This window comes from Stegodyphus dumicola, chromosome 1 (assembly GCF_044657685.1).
Source record: "Stegodyphus dumicola isolate Sdum_Otavi_A_Nest chromosome 1, ASM4465768v1".
Lineage (NCBI taxonomy): Eukaryota > Metazoa > Arthropoda > Arachnida > Araneae > Eresidae > Stegodyphus > Stegodyphus dumicola.
Window position 1 is genome coordinate 27,781,842 of NC_140768.1, and position 16,211 is coordinate 27,798,052.

General features: G+C 33.8%; 1 protein-coding gene across 1 annotated transcript in view; it reads right to left on the minus strand.

Annotated features, from left to right (window-relative positions):
- Window positions 1–16,211, minus strand: part of DNAlig3 (DNA ligase 3) — a 224,371-nt gene that overhangs the window by 179,367 nt on the left and 28,793 nt on the right. The gene's annotated exons all lie outside the window — the stretch shown is intronic.

Sequence of the window (16,211 nt, forward strand, 5' to 3'; positions counted from 1 at the left end):
ACGGCAAAGCCTCGAGGGCTATCAGGGAAGGGATGCCTTCGTGGAGGACTTTCTAAAGGAAACTGGCTCATATACACATTAGACATGGGGAAAACCACGAAAACACACATGCAGCCGGCCCATTCGCGGGATTCGAACCTCGGACTACCAGTGTTCAGCGACTTTACCACTCGGCCGCTGGTGGGCCCAAGGAAAAATAAGAATGTTCTTCTACTTTCAACACAGTAGACTCATCTACAGGAGAATTGAGAAAATCTGAAATAATAACTTTCTGCAATTTATCTAAAGGAGCAGTTGACGCTGTAGACAAAACTGCTGTCATATATTCAACGGCTAGGAAATCTAATTGTTGGCTCATGATGATATTTTTTTGCACTGTTGAATGTTGCTGTAATAAATTCACGAATTATTTTGTTATGTACTAAGAAACCACGCACTGAGCATCAAACGAGGTGATCATTTTTTTAATATATTTTATTTAAACTTGCAGAAGAATACAAGAAAAATAGGATCCAATGAAGACAATGACATTTCACCTCCTACAAAGAAGGGCAAAGTAATATCTAAAGAGTGTGCTGAATGCCCTAATAGAAAAGACAGAAAAACTAAATTTATTGATGAACATATATATGTATGGAAGATATGGCATGTATTTGCAGAAAATATGCAAACCAAATATAAGTAGCATGATTAACTAGTTTTACAACTGTAGTCGTCTTTTTAAAATTTTTTTAACCTTTTATGCATCGATTTTATGCTGAAAATACCATGAAACACCCTTGGGTATAACGTACCCTGCGTGAGTAACACCGTTCATTTTTGCTCCCGCGAGTAATGCCGGATTAAATATCAGAATTATCAAATTGTGTCAGATATTTTCTTTCATAAAGGAGTTCTTTAGTGAAATAACTGTTTTGCAATGTTTTCCAAAAGAAAATATCTTTTACTAAGACACATTATTAAGTATTGTAACTGGCAAATTATAATCTAGATTAAGTACAGCAAATGGGCATAAATTTGTTATCAGCTATGATACATTAAAATAGCATCCACTGCATGACAAACTAAATAATAAAGAAAATCATAAAATGTAGGTTAATTAATGCAGGTATGTATTTGACAAATACATTATTCTTATATTATTCAAGCAGTGACACAATCAGGTGATGAAATTATATGGCTCTAAGAACTGTTCCTTGGATCTTTATAGTGTCAGGAAAGACGTTTTAGAAAGCAGTTTTAATTTTAGGAAAAGAAAGTAATTTTTAGTCTAGAGAATGGGAGGGAAAGGTTGAGTACATACAGTTCTGTGGAAGAAATTTGGTGTAACAAAGTAGAAATCCAAATAGTTAATAAGAATTTATAAATTATTAAAAATTATGTGCATTTGCACATGATAAAATGCGAGTACACCATTGCTTTAAAAGCATAGACTAATAAAAATTATCTTAAGATGTATTAGTAAATGTCTTTGCATGTAAGTAAAAAGTAATAACCTTCCTGAGATGAGTGTCATGAAACTTAAATTGGCTGCTTCAGTTAAAATAGCTCCGCATTCACTTTTATTGACTATTAAAAGTTATTAACTTTATAGCTACCACTATTAATGTTTCCCAATGAGGAGTTATACAAAATTTTCAAATTTTTGCAATTATTTTAATTTCTTCTTAAGTGGAATAAATTTTAGAAAATTGTATCAATAAGTGAAGTATTATTTAATGCAAGTAAATGTTCTTTTTTTTTTTTTTTTTTTTTTTTTTTTTTTTTTTTTTTTTTTTTTTGGTATTTTTATCTCTTTTAATTATGTTGATATATGGAAATTAGAAAAAAATTCAGATAAGTTAATAAAAAAATTTCTAATAAATAAGAAATTTAACACAAGAAATTGCAGACAAAAACAGTACAACTTCTACTGTTAATATTTGCCCTAGTAACGACACTTCAGTATAACTCAGCTAAGTTCTATGAAACTGCATTGAACAAAATTCTATACTTGCTTATGCAATTCTTTTTCTTCTGTCCTTGGACATAAGTTCTTTTGCATTGGTTGAACCCTTGTTCATTCGTTTATTAATTTTTGTTATATTTCATTTGTTTAAACTGTATTTATCCCCTCATAGTATCTTAAAAGTTTGTAGAAATTACGTAAGAACATTTCGAAGACTTGATTTATGAATGTGAAATACAAATAAATTCTCTAGTAATATAACATCTAGGTGTGAGTTACATCTGAGTATTCCTAACTGGGTAACATGCCGAATATACTAAATAAAATTGTTTAGTAGACCCTTTGAGCTAATGAGTTGGCAAGGGAATAGACAATACCAGGAGGGGAAAGATTGGTAAATTATTAATATTGCATGAAAAGCTTAATTACCTCTAATCTCTCTGGTTTAGCGCGCTGTTTAAAGAGTGGCGTTAAAATGCATATCGCCTTCCTTTCTAAAGTAACCGATGATTAATGTTGCCAAATCTTTAACAGTTTATAGAAAAATAAACCATAAGTTTTTCTTCGCGCTGTTAAAAGTATGCCTTTGTTTTGGCAGAGTTCTTGGATTTTCTTTCAGGCAAAACGCCTGGGAAACTGCGTCCCTCATGAACTTCGTCAATTCGCACGTGGGGAAATAAACATGTCTACTATTCAATGCTTGGGCATGTTGTTATCAAGGTTGATGACATGTGACGGAGATTAAGTCACCCTCCCAGTCGTTTATTCAGGATTTTGAAGCGGACGTGGGAGTGGTTAGTTGATCTGAGCAGAATAAACTTCTGAGATATATATATATATCTTTTGTTTCAACGATGGTAATAACTAAAAGTCATAAGATTGGTAAAAACTTGATGCTTTTTAAATGTGGATATCGATTAAAATTATTACTTTATTTCGTAACATTGAATTTTTGTCTCTTTGGATAGATTAAACAAGTGTTTGTCTTCCTCGCCGTGTATCATAACTATAACTTTCTTGTTTTTTTCATCGAGGTGCTACTTTTTTTTTATTCTTTATGTACAAAAATCAATTTTAAAAAATATATTAACGCTGAAAACATTTCTATTGAAAGGGTTTTTTTTTTTTAAGTCCAAAAGGATTTGAATCCCGAAGGACTATTAGTTTCGTTTTGGCATTTTGCGTCGGACTCATAAATGTCGGTTCACTTTTCAAACTGTCGCCACAAAATGTTAGAGTCCTGCATTATATTTGAAGAAATTAAATAATGAAAAATCTGCATAAATGTATGTATATTTCTCGTATTGTGATAAAACAACGGTACATAGAGTCATCGAATTTTGAATAACGTAATCCTCCAACGAATATGAGCATGTGGAAGACCAAATTTGAAACTTGAAATTTGTTTTATGATCGATTTCCTATTTTTTAAAACTTTGACGAATTTTTGATTAACAAACTCAAGGATTTCAAAGCGAGCAATGGCAACGTTGTGCAGAAAAAACATTTTTATCTCCAGCGCGTGAGTCTCTGTATCGGAAATTCTAAAGTTAGGCTCGTTTTAAAACTATTTTGCGATATTGCTGTTGCACTGGATCTTATGGTTTAAGTGCGAGGAACATGATATTTAATAAAGAAAGGTAACACACAAAATGTTAAAAAACGCCCCTTTGGACGTAATTTAAAATCTGAAACATTTCAGATTTTTTTTTTAAAAGAAATAAAATGTTTTGTTAGACTTTTTTTTTTTTTTTTTTTTTTTTTTTTTTTTAAGGCTGTGACATTATACACAACAGACTAATATTAGTGTTCATGAAGCGTTAGATCTTTTTTCATTTGCTCGCACCGGGCGGAAAAATTGTTTTGAATTAGATGAGCATCGAGCAGCAAATTTGCAGATGGCAAAACTTTTAGATTTTAGAAGAGACGGTCAGCAGAATTTAGGCCCTACAGAGATTGCACCGGATGGTAAAATGCATAGGGTCGGCCCAGTTTGCCTGTTAAGATAGTTTTAAAATCGTTATTCGATCGGATATAAAATCTTCAAATTGTAGTTGTATTAATATACTGAATGATTTGACCAAAAAAAAAAAAAAAATCTTTTCTCAGTTTAATTTTTTTTTTTTCTTTCTAGCTCAGAAGAACATTTAGTCTCGAAACTGCAATTTACGTTGAATCACTTAAATGCAATGTATCACTTTTCAGATTGTTACCACCAGATATTATCGCCCTGTATTATATTTAAAGAAATTAATATAATGAAGAATCTGCATGAATGTATGTATGTTTCCCCCATTGTGAAAAAAGACGGTACCTACAGCCATCATATTTGAATAATGTAGTCCTCCAACCGATTATGGGCCCCTAGAAGCTCGAATCTGGAATTTGTTTATTTCATATTTTGTAAAATTTTACCGATTTTTTGTATTAAAACTCAACAATTCCAAAGCGAGGATTGGCAACACTGTAAAGCATTCTTATATCGAGCGCGCGAGACTGACTATAGGAAATTGTAAAGTTATACTGTATTTAAATGTCTTTAGCCCAAAGGGGCGTTAATCCAAGTGCTGTGTAAACGTGTATGTGTCTGTAAATAAAACAGAGAAAAAGCTCGTTTGGCCGTAATATAAAATCTGAAAGCTTTCAGATTATTTTTATTTATTTTCAATGTGTTCTGTCAAAGTAGCTAATTTCTAGACTGTTGCTATTTAACTTTCTTTTTTTTTTTAAAAAAAGAACACATACAGCAGTACACATCCTGAGGTGTGTGTGGGGGGGGGGGGATTCTATAAAACGCAAATACCCCAATTATTTACAAAATTGTTTGGGATTACGGCAAGAACATTAAAACGTCAAAGGATGACAAGAACTTGTAGGCTAAACTAATTGATATTCACGTTACATATAAGGAATGCCAAAAAGATAAAGATTGTGTTAAATTCCATCTTGTTCTTTAATTTTATCATTCAAATTATAACTGCTTAACAAAGTGAACGGTTTAAAAACAATAATGGTACTTGCTACAATCCATTTCCGATTTTTATATAGGATGACATCAACAACTGACTCAGAAATCACGATAATTCGAGAGTGATTTTAAAAATAAGGAAAGAATAACTTGTATGATAATTAATAAGAGAATACTTTTAACAATTTACTTTTTTTTATTTTCAAACAGTTTAAGCAAGAGGGGGTGATTTTATTTGATTAAGTAAATTAAATTTAGTTTTAATGGATGATTTAACAATATGTCTATTTTCCGTGTTTAGTGCAATTAAATTACGACCGCTGTGAACAAAAACAACTCTTGAGTATTCTAGCACCGTCTTCTATCCTACGCATTTTTCTTTTTCCTTTATGAATTTCTCATAAATAACTTCGCTATGTACTGACAGTTTGTGATAGTGCTTTTTTTCTCATCCACAATAAACATCTTTTTTTTAAGATGAGACCTCGGTTGTTGACTGAAATTTTATTTTATTTTGTAACAATATGTATAGTTGATGGAATTTAATACAATCTTTATCTTTTTGGCATTCCTTATATGTAACGTGAATATCAATTAGTTTAGCCTAAAAGGTATTGTCATCCTTTGACGTTTTAATGTTCTTGCCGTAATCCTAAACAATTTTGTAAACAATTGCAGTATTTGCGTTGTATAGAATCCTCCACACACACCTCAGGATGTGTACTGCTGTATGTATTCTTTTTTTAAAAAAATATAGTTGATTATTAATTTGTTTAATTGTGGGAAAGAACTTTTAAGCCTATTGCATGTGATCGGGAAAAGAAATCATCACTGAGTAATAGACTATTTTAAACGACTTAAAAATAACATCTTAGTCATTACGTTATAAACATTTCACTTAAGAATAATTTTAAGTGTAGCTTTAATCGGTATCAAACTGAATTGGATATATGCTAATGTGCATCTTAATAAGTAGTCGCCTGTGTATAGTTTAATTTCTGGACAAATTTTAGCGTAATTAAGTATCCTAATAATATTTTGTTAGGTTTAAAATGAAGTTAGAAAGAATAAAGTTACTGGGCTGTATTTTTAATTATACTTTTTGCTTCAATTAGGATATAAGACTTCGACACACACAACCCCCTCCCCCCCCTTTTTTTTGTTTGTTTAATTTTTGCTTTTTTGTACGAAGTAAAGGAAGTATTGTAATCACGAAAAAATTCGTTTATCACATTTCCTCGCATAACTCAAAAAAGAGTAGCCTCAGAACGTTGAAAATTTGTATATGGGGCTGCTGTAACATGCAGTTGTGCACCTCTCTATTTCGTTGCATTTTCCCCATGTGTAACGTGTATACAAGTCAGTTTCCCTTAGAAAGTCCTCCACGAAGGCATCCCTCCCCTTAGGCAGATAGTCCTAGTGTGCTTTGCCATAATTAAATAAACCAAACCAAACTATTTGGTTGCAATCCTCCAGGCATCATTTGCCTGCAGAACTACGATGGAGAGCCTTTGGTAGACTAGAGGCAGGATAAAGTCAAGCAGAAGTGGCCAAATGGCTAAATGTGAGTCCTGTGGTTCATAGACTTTGGAGGCGATTTCAAACCACAGATTCGGCCTCTAGAAGGTTCAGCCAAGGACGGCCAACTGCTATGACGAGTGCTGATGACCGATATTTGACATTATGTGCACGCAGGAATAGAACCGCTACTCCGACTCTTCTTAGATCCTCCCATGCTGCCGCCACCAGAAGGTTGGTGTCAACGTCAACTGTGCGTAGAATGCTTCACGAAGGTGGTCTGTATGCGAGACGACCAGCCATTTGCGTGCCGCTCACGTCACGCCATAGGAGGAACCGTTTGCAGTAGGCACGACAACATGTCCACTGGACGCTTGATCAGTGGAGGGCTGTTCTCTGTACGGATGAGTCCAGGTTTAGTCTAGAAAGTGATAGTAGGCGTTATTTGATATGGAGAGACCTTGGAACCCGTTATCATCCGTCAAACATCCGTTAAAGAGATGCATACGGAAGAGGCAGTGTCTGTGTTTGGGGTGGCATCTCTTTGGGTGGACGAACAGACCTCCATGTCTTTCCAACGGAAACCGTGAATGCTCCGGTTTATAGAGATGACATCCTTGATGCTTATGTGCGCCCATGTGCCGGGGCAATAGGTAATGCTTTCCTGTTACAAGACGATAACTCAAGACCACACAGAGCTCGCATCGTAGATGATTATCTTCAACAGGAAATAATTATGCGCATGGAGTGGCCAGCTCGATCCCCGGACTTGAAACCTATCGAGCACGTTTGGGATGATTTAGAGAAACGTCTAGCTGCTCTCAGTCTGCCCCCTCAGACCCTTGCCGCGCTTGCAAGAGCAATGGCTCTCGCTTCCTATGGAACTGATAGACCGCATAATTGAAAGCATCACGCATCACTGTATGTGCTGTATTTCTTCTAGAGGCAACCATATTTCCTATTGAAGGTACTTTTCCTATAGCAAACTGACACCTTCGATTTGTTCCAATTGTCTAGTAATTTATTTTTATGTTATTTGATACCTTACTGTGTGTTGTATATTGTGGGTAAGTTTCATAAAATTCTACATGTAACTTTTTCAGTAATCGTGATTTTTGTGATTTTTCCTTAATCTATGATAATCAGTGTAGGAAACAAAAGAGGTAATATACATCTTCAAATATACATCTTCAAACGAAGTAATGCGCTGATGAAGTGGTTTTTTGTACTTTAAAATGTCCAGTTAGCTGTAAAATCATTCGAGGAAATTTCAAAAATGTTCACCTTCTATTTCTTCGTTAATTATTGTGGTATAATACTGGAGAAAAATAACATCTTCAAGTTAGCTTCTCTTTAGTGAGAAGTTTCCAGATCGATGCGTAGCGACTTACCACGCATTTCATGTCGTTAAAAGGGGCTGTACGTGAAAATCTGTCGTATAGTTATCAAAATACGTTAATACAATTTATTTAGAGAAGACTTTGCTGAATTGCCAGTATTCCCAGCTTAGTTTTTAGTTTACTCTTTCTGCTTGCCCATAAATGGAGCAATTTTAAACTCCTAATGTTTTCCTATTTTTTTATTCGTTAGAAACATTAGTAAATTAAATCCTAATGTATTAAATTTACTAATGTTTTCCCTTTTTCTGCTCTTCGAATGATTCTACCATGAAAATAAATTTCGTAATGTTTGTGTTTTTCGAATTTCTTTACTTTCCGGTTTAGTACTACTTAACTAGTAAGCCCCCTATTCTTTAACTAACCGAATAATTCTTTAAACTAAAATAACTAGTCAGCGCACCTGTCCAGTGTTCAACCTTTTTTTTTTTTTTTTTTTTTTCCAGTCTCCAATGATTTGTCACGAATAATTTTTTTCATGTGTTAATATTGATGTTAACTCGTGGAGCGCACGTAGAGAGCTAAACTTTTTTTATTGTTCAGTGTTGATGTTAATTTGTCCAACGCACGTAGGGAAGTAAACTTTTTTGACTGCTCTCAATGTTGATGTTAACTTGTCGAACGCACGTAGAGAGCTAAACTTTTTTTTGACTGCTCTCAATGTTGATGTTAACTTGTCGAACGCACGTAGAGAGGTAAACCTTTTTTTGACTGCTCTCAATGTTGATGTTAACTTGTCGAACGCACGTAGAGATCTTAACTTTTTTGACTGCTCAATATTGTTGTTAACTTGTCGAACGCACGTAGAGATCTTAACTTTTTTGACTGCTCAATATTGATGTTAACTTGTCGAGCGCACGTAGAGAGCTAAAGTTTTTTGACTGCTCAGTGTTGATATTAACTTTTCGAAAGCACGGAGAGAACTAAGTTTTTTGACTGCTCAATGATTTATCTCAGGATGTTTTGGGTTACTTTTATTTTGAAAAATATTATATTTAAATGTAAAAATTTATCAGCTGAGTGCGTCCACGCCACACGTATTTTTACTTCCCCTCCCTGAAACATATTAACTAATAAGATGCTGATGCAATTAACGCTGGAAATAATAATTGATGTAGGCAACTCATGCCTTAAACCTAACACCAAAACAGTTCGCAAAATGCAAATCATAAAATTAGATCACGAGAATAAGCCTAATAACATCGTATTGATTAAATTACGTTACAAATCGTTGCCATCCACAGTTTAAAAAAATAATTAAACCAAAAATTTTGATATTTTGCAATGTTTTCAAATACTGATTTAGTATTTTTGTGCGTTAACAATTTATATAAACTTTATGAATAAACATGCCAGGAGAACAAATGAGTTAACTAAAAACTTGGAACCTTTTTTAAAACAGTAAATCTTGTTTTTACAGGTAAAGATATCCGAAGCAAATCCCGATAGTTTCATCAATGTACATCCCTATATACATTCGTGTGCAAAATTAAGAGAATTTGCCGTTATGTCGAATTCCTGAAAAATTAATTGACAGGTTTTAAGGAAATTTGTCATGACTGTACATAAATATTAGAGAAAGATGTACCATTCGAAAGTCATTCGATGTACGCGTGGTATCAATAAAGCTCATAGTGGCAGGGATGACAAAATCCATGTTGTGATATCGAATTGGAAACGAGTCTAATATGGGATATGGTCCAATCTCACAGCCAGAGCGGTAGCGCAGACTGGCGGTAAACTGGACAGGAGGCAGTTGAAGAGTCCTTGCGTCAGTCGATCTCACTCCTCGAGCAAGGCAGTTTTCAACTCCAAGATGGTTCTCTGTGGGGGATGGTGAAATGAAATTGCTCTTCCAAGAGCTTTCCAAACATGCTGCATAGGTTTTAGGTCAGGAGACCTGGATGGGCAATCTGTGCCGCGAATATCGCCACTTTCCAGGTAATCTTCGACCAAGTCAGCCCTATGTGAATGAGGGTTGTCATCCATTAATAGGAACTAGGGACCGCATCGAACATAGGGCTCTAACCTCATAGGAGTCAGGGAGCCTTTGTTAAACACGTACGGCCGTCCAGCATAATGCCTGCCCAAACCATCACACATCCACCACCAATGTTTTTTTTTCCCTAGTCGAGGGAGGGATGTTATTGTATTCCAGTCTGTCTCCAGATACTGGTAACCCTCAAAATCAGTATCCAGGCTGTCCAACATAATGCATGCCCAAACCATCACGCCTCCACCACCGTAATAATCCTTTTTCCAGTCGAGGGAGGGATGGTATCGTGTTCCAAGCTCTCTCCAGATACCGGTACCCTCAAAATCAGTATCCAGGCTCCAATGAAATCTGGTCCAAGACGCATGTTGTCTGCACGATGCTAAAGGCACTCTCATATGTGCCGCAGTAAGCGGGATACAAACATAGGGTCTTCTGGCATACAGCCCTATCTCATGAAGCTTTCTGGTAACTGTAGACCGTGAAACTCGGGTTCCAGTGGTAGCATATACCTCATGTAAGAACTGTGAAGATCCTGTGTCTCATACTTAATGTGCCAAATTATGATCCTCATTCGTCGTTGAGGATCTTGGTCAACATTGCCCAGGTCTTCTGGATATGAATCCAGTGTTTTGAAGCTGTTTCCACAAATTGCAGACGATACTAGGCATTACACTGAGCTGTGTAGCCTCTGTGATTGTGACTAGCCTGCCTTCAATCTATCGTCATCCATCTCATTTCATACCACGTTCGCGGGTACTCATTTTACATGATACACTAAAATTTACCCCAACTCTTGCGGAAGCATGGCGAATGTCGTGAAGAGAACGAGCACACAAACCGCTGGTGCGCGTATACCTTCTCCATAATCGCAGTTCCGTAGACACGTACGTGTGCGCTTACTTATTCGATTCTCAATATTTGCACAACTCTTCGGTAGCATAATTATTACCTTCGGTTCAATATTTTTATAAAAATAGGTATAATTTGCAAATTCTCTTAATTCTGCACATGAATGTAAATAGTGTAGCGATTACTAGAAGATGAATGTTTTATCTTTTTGTATTCCAACTCGAGAATCACACCATGTACGAGGGTAAGTTGAAAAATAATTTTCCCCTGTTTCCACCTGGCCCATAGACTTTGGTCAGAGTTGTGTATGAAAGTCAAAGAATAGAATGAGACATTAAAGATAAGACATACCTTTATTTTTCCACATAGGTACCAAGTACATTGAGACATTTATCATATCGCTTGATAAACTTCAAAAAGCCCTCCACGAAAAAATCAGGGCTTTGCATATGGAAGAAGCGTTGAACGGCTTGTTTCACTTCAGTATTGCTTCCAAAGCGCCTTTCCCCGAGATTTTTCTTCAAAGCCGGAAACAGATGGAAGTCGCTTGGTGCGAGATCAGGACTGTATGGCGGATGGTGTAGGTACCTGCCCATTTTTCATCAAAGTTTATTTTATTAATTATTGTACTGTATTTTGTCACTTTTATGTTTTTTTAGTCCAAACGGATTTGAATCCCGAAGGACTATTAGTTTCGTTTTGGCATTTTGCGTCGGACGGATAAATGTCGGTTCACTTTTCAAACTTTTGCCATAAAATGTTAGAGTCCTGCATTATATTTGAATTAATTAAATAATGAAAATCTGCGTAAATGTATGTATATTTCTTACATTGTCATAAAATAACGGTACATAGAGTCATCGAATTTTGAATAACGTAATCCTCCAACGAATATGAGCATGTGGAAGACCAAATTTGAAATTTGTTTTATGATCGATTTCCTATTTTTTAAAACTTTGACGAATTTTTGATTAACAAACTCAAGGATTTCAAAGCGAGCAATGGCAACGTTGTGCAGAAAACACATTTTTATCTCCAGCGCGTGAGTCTCTGTATCGGAAATTCTAAAGATATGCTCGTTTTAAAACTATTTTGCGATATTGCTGTTGCACTGGATCTTATGGTTTAAGTGCGAGGAACATGATATTTAATAAAGAAAGGTAACACACAAAATGTTGAAAAACGCCCCTTTGGACATAATTTAAAATCTGAAACATTTCAGATTTTTTTTTTTTTTTTTTTTTTTTTTTTACTTTTTGAAGTCCAATTTACGTTGCATTACAATAAGAAAATTTGAATTGCTTTATAAAGAGTAAATAATTAATTTTAATAAAATTCCATGGATGTGTAAGCGAAAGTTTTTTTGTTTTATATTGAATGCAATAGTTTCTACGAAAGACTTTCAAAAGCGTGACCGTAAAATTCACATTAATAAAATTTAAGCAAGGTTTTCAAGCCTTGGGAAATTTTACGATTATTTTTTGAAAGATTTAGGGCACCAAATTTATAATTCTTTTTATGATATTTTGGGAAAAAAACAAACTTGTAAACTTTTAAAATTGGACTGAAATTTCATCAGAACTCTCAAATTTGCATTTATTGTTAAAAATGTCAGTGCTATTTAGGAAATTACTGAGATTTTAATTTTTTTCCCCCCAAAATTATTTTTCCTTGTTTTGCTAACTTTCTAATGCTTTTAAATAAAAAGGCCTTTTCTATTGCTAAGACTATTTTTCTTTGAAGGAGAAATGTGTAAGATAAAAAATATATATATAAATCAAAAGTATAACTTAAAATAGCAATAACCCGGTAATTCTTCGTTTTAATTTGTGTATTTCCCCTTTCTCTTTTTAAAGTAAAAACTATTTATAATGACCTTCCGGACTGTGCCTTTTTGAATTAATCCGTTTCATGCATGCTTATGTAATCATACTGCATTGCGAACGGCTTTCATCTAGTCAGATTAAAGAAGCGTTTGATTATATATCTCAATGTTGTGCTAAATGCATATTCCTCCACTTTCCTCTCCCTAAGTTATTACAACACAAAGAACCATCGCCAGTCCATTGCAGTTATTCTCAAATCATTCTATTACTTACACATACAAACATATATGTGCGGATACATATAAATAAAATTAATGAGATATGTTGTGCCTTATTTTACATATATTTATATAATCTGCTTTATCATTACATTTAACTACGTCTTATTTACGTTTATTAATGAAGAATTATGCCTGTTGTTTTCTTTACATTGTGACAAGACTATACACGTTAATATGACTTTCTGATATCATCGTTATTATGACGCAATCCATCATTGTCGCCGACGGCAACGTAAAATTTTTGATGATTCATACTGCGTAGATATGAAGAACATCTGCAATCATGATATTTGTTTTTTGTGTTTTGATATGTTTGTAAACCTATTGAAAATTTAGTTATAATACTTTCCTATGCGTTTAAAAACGTTAACTTCCTGCAAATTTATATCATTTCGAAATTTTCGACATAAATTCTGTCATATAAGTTCTTTAAAAATTTTGAGATCAGCAAATTTTATCAAACTCTTCAAAATTAGTCTGCTCTTCCCACTTTATTTCGTTTCCTTTTTTTTTTTATGTTGCGTGCATTATCATACACCAGTAATCATCAAAGCCACGGCTTTACAAATTTTCACTTCTAACGGTTATTGCCATTAGCTCGATATAAGTTCTTTAATTATATTGCATATTAAAGAACTGTATCATTTATCAATGCAGCAAACTGACGAACATAAAAGCATTATAAATACTTCTTCATAAATCTTAGCATTCAAATATTTTTTATCTGTGTTAAGTAATGAGCTTTCAAAGCCAAAATGTTTTGTAATTTTTTATCGAGATGTTACTGATGAAGAATTAACAGTAACTATATTATTATGTAAGCTGTTTCGTAAGAATTGCGCAATTAAATACATCTTGAATAACTACTGTTCCGTTGTTCTTATTTAAGAAATGAATCAATCAATCTACAACAATGGTACAGTGGTCTTCAAACCAGGGGTCACGAAAAAAATTTTGGGGGGGATCGCACGGTTAAATGCGCTTAAAATAGGTAGCGATCCCAGAATGTTTGGACCCAATGATCAAGAATTTCCAGCCGAGTTAGTAAAAAAAAAAGACTACCAGAAAAATTAATTATGATATCAATAATTAAAATTTTTAAAATCTTATGTAAATATTGTTAAAGACCTGCACATCCAAGTTTCCGAATGTGCGTTTAAAAAAGTGCTTCTGATGTCAGCAGCAAATGTAATATATAAACATATATATTACATTTCCTTATTTGTAGAAATATCATATTCTTTATTTGTAGAAATGCTAAAATTCGCAATCAGTATATGTTGTCTGACAGAGAAAATTCAACAACATGAAACGGGGAGTAGAATGAGATAAAAATCAGAGAATGCTTATATAAATAAGAGTGTCCTGTGGGTTGGATGACCATATGCCTTAACCATTCTTCAAAGTTCGTCTTCCGATTGAGGCTGGGGCACGTCAAGCAAATAATGACTAATTGCGTCCCACAAATGTTAGGAGCTGTTGATGGTCAAGGAATCATCTGGGTACCTCATGATTGCCGTTTTCAGTAAGGCGTATTATATCTTGCTGAAAAACAGCATTTTGCAATTGCTAAATGTGGATTAGAGTAACCGGCTGCAGCTTTTCTATGCATCATCATGCTGTCATTATGGCTTCATATGAGCTCACGACCACCCGTAGTGCAGGGCAACTCTGTTCTGGCTTCTTGGCCTTTTAGATTGAGTGCCACCCCACACAAAATTCAATTTACAATGTGGCGACCCCACAGAGCAAGGGCAGACAGGGCACTACTAGTACGGTCGATGCCGAGCCTTACGCTGTCCCGAGAGCCCTCAGGCCTTCTGTGAAGTCTGTTTTTATGCTCCCGTGGTTGAGACAGCCTAGGCAAAGAATGGCCTAGGTACAGATCCTAACCAGAACTTCTCAGGCGTTCGCCTGAGTCAACCATGGAGGTAGGAAGTAAGATGGAGTCGCCCTAAACAAGTTTCTCCGTACCCTGCTCTGAAGCACCGGCGATCCCTATGTGGTGACCAAAACATTGGGTCATTTACCATTGAGTTCTATGGGATTTGACGCGTTCGGGTGTAAATATTTTGTAATTACGTCGCAAATATACATATAAATGTATATATTTTCTTTTTCTACAACACTTCAGAGTCCTAAGTATGTGAAAACAACATATTTTTTAACAACATTTCATTCTGAACGGAATTAAATGCTATACTTTTCACAGGACAGTTTTCTCAGAATGGTTTAATTTGAATGAAATATTTTCACAAGTTTTCGTTAATTACATTAGAAAAAAAAAATTAAGGTAATTCGATTTTATTCGGTTAAGGTACAAAAATTAAGATCAAAGTTTATTCTATTATTAATATTAAAATTATGCATTATTTCTTTTCTATTTATAGAGCTTCTTCCTAAAATACTTTCTTAAATATGACATGATTTTTTGGCTTCTTTTAAATCGAAAAATGTAAGTCAATTTATAATTAATGCTCTATTCGGTTCATTTTAAATTAGAGAATTATTAGGAATTAGCGAAATACTTTAAATAAGTATTTCGCTAATTCCTAATAATTAAATAGGTATTAAATAGTATTTGACTTTCTCTGAACATTTCTGAAAGGGAAAAAAATAAGTTTTTTTTTTTTTTTTTTTTTTTTTTTAAAGTATGATTTAAAACTTGTAACTGAGTTATTATAAAATGTAAATGGGAATAATTCTTTTAATTATACTTATCAGATTTTTTTTTTTTTTTTACCCTTCATTTCAACAATACATATTCCAAAACTCTTTATTACGTTCTTAAGTGCGCATCTCATAGCATTTGCTTTACAATACCTTTTAACAGATTGCTTTCCAATACGAACAATTCTTACTTAAATAGTTTTATAACGTATTTGTCAACAGGATTTCAATTTATGTTTACAATTCAATATTAAGGTTATTATATATTTAGATAACATTTATAATCATTATAAATTAGATACATTTAATCATTAGATTTCTTCACAGTACTTTCACAGTTGTTTATAAGTGAATAAATTCTTCATTTCAAATACATTTATAAATAATTTAATGAATATTTAAGTATTTTGTCAAAGGCAGATACATGCTTTTTGCAAGCACATGCATAAATACCCATACATATTCCCTATTTATCATTTCCGGCATGTGCAAATCTTTAATTTCTGTGCATTCACTATATTTTTCGTGTAAAGTAATTTACACTAATTTAGCATACACCCGAAAATTTTACATAAAAAATATATATGAATATAATTTGAATGAAAATTATAAGTATTATTTTTAACACCCACTCAAAGGTCAGTTTTTCTTCAAAATTCCTCCACGATGGCATCTCTCTCTTTAGGCAGATAGCCCTTGCATGCGTTACTCTATTTAATAAAAACTTAATCTAACCTATGTGCCTAATTACAAATATT